Genomic DNA, 4,185 nt, shown 5'->3' with positions numbered 1-4,185 from the left:
AATGCTATGAATTTTCCTCTTAGTACTGCTTTCATAGTGTCCCATAGGTTTGAGTATGTTGAGTCTTCGTTTTCATGGAATTCAAGAAAGACTTTAATTTCTTTCTTTATTTCTTCCTTGATCCAGGTGAGGTTCAGTAGTTGACTGTCCAGTTTCCATGAGTTCATAGGCTTTCTGGGGATAGCATTGTTGTTGAATTCTAACTTTAATCCATGGTGATCTGATAAGACACAGGTGGTTACCGATATTTTTTTGTAGCTGTGTAAGTTTGCTTTGTTACCGAGTATGTGGTCTATTTTCGAGAAGGTTCCATGAGCTGCAGAGAAGAAGGTATATTCTTTCCTATTTGGGTGGAATGTTCTATAGATGTCTGTTAAGTCCATTTGATTCATTACCTCCCTTAATCCTCTTATTTCTCTGTTAGGTTTCTGTCTGATTGACCTGTCCATTGGTGAGAGAGGAGTGTTGAAATCTCCTACTATTAGTGTGTGTGGTTTGATGACTGCCTTGAGTTTTAGTAACATTTCTTTTACATAAGTGGGTGCTTTTATATTAGGGGCATATATATTCAGGATTGAGATTTCATCCTGGTGAATTGTTCCTTTTATGAGTAAAAAATGTCCATCTCCATCTCTTTTGATTGATTTTAGTTTGAAGTCAACTTTCTTAGAAATTAGTATGGCCACACCTGCTTGTTTCTTAGGTCCGTTTGCTTGATAAACCTTTTCCCAGCCCTTACTCTGAGTAGATGTCTGTCTTTGTGGTTGAGGTGTGTTTCTTGTAAGCAGCAGAATGTTGGATCCTGTTTTCGTATCCAATCTCTTAGCCTGTGCCTCTTTATAGGTGAGTTGAGTCCATTGATATTAAGTGATATTAATGACCAGTGGTTGTTAACTCCGGTCATTTTTCCTTTCTTTCTTTTTTTCTTTCCTTTGGTAGTAGAGTTTGTGTGTTTCCCTTCTTCAAGTTGTGCTGGTGAAGGGTCATTAGATGTCTGAGTTATTGTGGGCATTGTTGGACTCCTTGGTTTGTGATTTTCCTTCAATTACTTTCTGAAGGGCTGGATTTGTGGCTACGTATTGTTTAAATTTGTTTTTATCCTGGAAAACTTTGTTTTCTCCATTTATAGTGAACGAAAGCTTGGCTGGGTATAGTAGTCTGGGCTTACATCCATGGTCTCGTAGTTTCTGCAGTATATCTATCCAGGACCTTCTGGCTTTCATGGTTTCCATAGAGAAATCAGGTGTAAGTCTGATAGGTTTACCTTTATAGGTAACTTGACCTTTTTCCTTTGCAGCTCTTAATATTCTTTCTTTATTCTGTATGTTTTGTGTTTTGATTATTATATGACGAGGAGATGTTTTTTTTTGATCCAGTCGATTCGGTGTTCTGTATGCTTCTTGGACCTTCAAAGGAATATCTTTCTTAAGGTTGGGAAAGTTTTCTTCTATAATTTTATTAAATATATTTTCTGGACCATTGAGCCGTACTTCTTCTCCTTCTTCTATCCCTATTATTCTTAGGTTTGGCTTTTTATTGTGTCCCAGATTTCCTGAATGTTTTGTGATGAGAATTTGTTGGTTATGCTGTTTTCTTTGATGAGAGTGTTTATTTTCTCTATAGTATCTTCACTGTCTGAGATTCTTTCTTCTATCTCTTGTAATCTGTTGGTGGTACTTGTCTCTGTAGTTCCTGTTCGTTTATTCAAATTTTCCATCTCCATCCTTCCCTCGGTTTGTGTTTTCTTTATTACTTCCACTTCATTCTTCAAGTCTTGAACCGTTCCCCTTACCTGTTTGATTACTTTTTCTTGTTTCTCTTGGTTTTCTTGGGTATCTTTGAGATATTTATTCATTTCCTCTACCTTTTTGTTTGTAATCTCTAATTGGCTGTGGCAGTTTTTCACCTCCTGTTTAAGGTCCTCTATTATTTTCATAAAATTCGCTTTTGAGTCGAATTCTTCTAATTCTTCTGGATTAGGGTGTAGACTTCTCATTTCGGGATTCCTGGATCCTGGTGATGTCACGTTGCCTTTCAAGTTGTTGGGGGAATTCTTGCATTGGCGCCTGCCCATCTTTTCCTTCAAATGGAGCCAGGAGAGGCCTGATGTCTTGGACCAGTCTTTGTTGTGACTAACTCTCTAGGTGTATCTCCTCAGTGTAGGGGCAGGAACCGTCCCTTCCAGATGAACTCCTCAACACCAAAACATGGATGCATGGTATTCCAATGACCCGCGTAAAGAAGGCCGAATGCAAGGGGTCGGGCGGGGTCCAGTAGAACACAGGCGACACTGCAGTACAAGCTGGAGGTGCCTGCGCTCCCTTTAGGGGGTTGCTGAGGCCTGCCCGCTAGGCAGGCACTCACTGCTCTGGTTGGGTAGCCTTAGTGTAGGGGCGTTTGTGCTCTCTATCGGGACAGTCTGCCCCAGGATAGCACACACTCACCCGTCCCGATGAAACTTCTTGGCACCTACACAGGAACTCCTGGATGCCCCAATGAGCCAGGGACTAATGGAAGTAGGGCGCAGGCAGAGCAGGTCCAGCAGATCACAGCAGAGACTGCATCCCCAGCAGCGGGGGCCCGCTTTCCCTGGCGGGGACCTTGAGGCCTGCCCTCTAGTCAGGGACTCACTGCTCTGGGTTGGTAGCCTTAGTGAAATGGCAGGAAACTGTTCCACAGCTAAGGACCTTGCAGACAAGGCAGGCTTGGGGGTAGGGGTGGGGGCGGGTGTGTAGGAGAGAAAGCCCTGCAGCAGGAGCTGGGGGAGGGTCGTTTGTGCTCTCTACCGGGACAGTCCGCCCCAGGATAGCACACACTCACCCCTCCCGATGAAACTTCTCGGCACCTACACAGGAACTCCTGGATGCCCCAATGAGCCAGGGACTAAGGGAAGTAGGGCGCAGGCAGAGCAGGTCCAGCAGATCACAGCAGAGACTGCAGCCCCAGCAGCGGGGGCCCGCTTTCCCTGGCGGGGACCTTGAGGCCTGCCCTCTAGTCAGGGACTCACTGCTCTGGGTTGGTAGCCTTAGTGAAATGGCAGGAAACTGTTCCACAGCTAAGGACCTTGCAGACAAGGCAGGCTTGGGGGTGGGAGTGGGGGCGGGTGTGTAGGAGAGAAAGCCCTGCAGCAGGAGCTGGGGGAGGGGTGTTTGTGCTCTCTACCTGGACAGTCCTCCCCAGGATAGCACACACTCACCCCTCCCGATGAAACTTCTCGGCACCTACACAGGAACTCCTGGATGCCCCAATGAGCCAGGGACTAAGGGAAGTAGGGCGCAGGCAGAGCAGGTCCAGCAGATCACAGCAGAGACTGCAGCCCCAGCAGCGGGGGCCCGCTTTCCCTGGCGGGGACCTTGAGGCCTGCCCTCTAGTCAGGGACTCACTGCTCTGGGTTGGTAGCCTTAGTGAAATGGCCCATATGAAGTTAATTATTGTTCTTTCAAGGTCTGTGAAGAATTGTGTTGGAATTTTGATGGGGATTACATTGAATCTATAGATTACTTTTGGTAGGATTGCCATTTTTACTATGTTGATCCTTTTTATACAAGAGCATGAGAGATCTTTCCATTTTTTGGTATCCTCTTCAATTTCTTTCTTCAAAGACTTAAAGTTCTTGTCAAATAGATCTTTCATATCCTTTGTTAGTGTTACCCGAAGGTATTTTTTTGTGATTTGTGGCTATTGTGAAAGGTGATGTTTCTCTGATTTTCCTTCTCAGCTTTTTTATTCTTTGTATATAGGAGGGCTACTGATTTTTTTGGAGTTGATCTTGTATCCTGCCACATCACTGAAGGTATTTATCAGCTGTAGGAGTTCTCTGATAGAGTTTTTGGAATTAATTATGTATACTATCATATCATCTGCAGATAATGAAAGTTTGACTTCTTTCTTTCCAATATGAATCCCCTTGATCTCCTTATGTTTTCTAGTTGCTATTGTTAGAACTTTAAGCACTATGTTGAAGAGATATGGAGAGAGTGGAAAGCCTTGTCTTGTTCCTGATTTTAGTGGAATCGCTTTGAGTTTCTCTCCATTTAATTTGATGTTACCTGTTGATTTACTATATATTACTTTTATTATATTTAGATATGATCCTTTTATCCCTGATCTCTCCAAGACCTTTATCATGAAGGCATGTTGAATTTTGTCAAATTCCTTTTCCACATCGAATGAAATGATCATATG

Source organism: Chionomys nivalis, chromosome 10 (assembly GCF_950005125.1).
Source record: "Chionomys nivalis chromosome 10, mChiNiv1.1, whole genome shotgun sequence".
In the NCBI taxonomy this organism is placed as follows: domain Eukaryota; kingdom Metazoa; phylum Chordata; class Mammalia; order Rodentia; family Cricetidae; genus Chionomys; species Chionomys nivalis.
Note: the sequence above shows the minus strand (reverse complement) of the source record.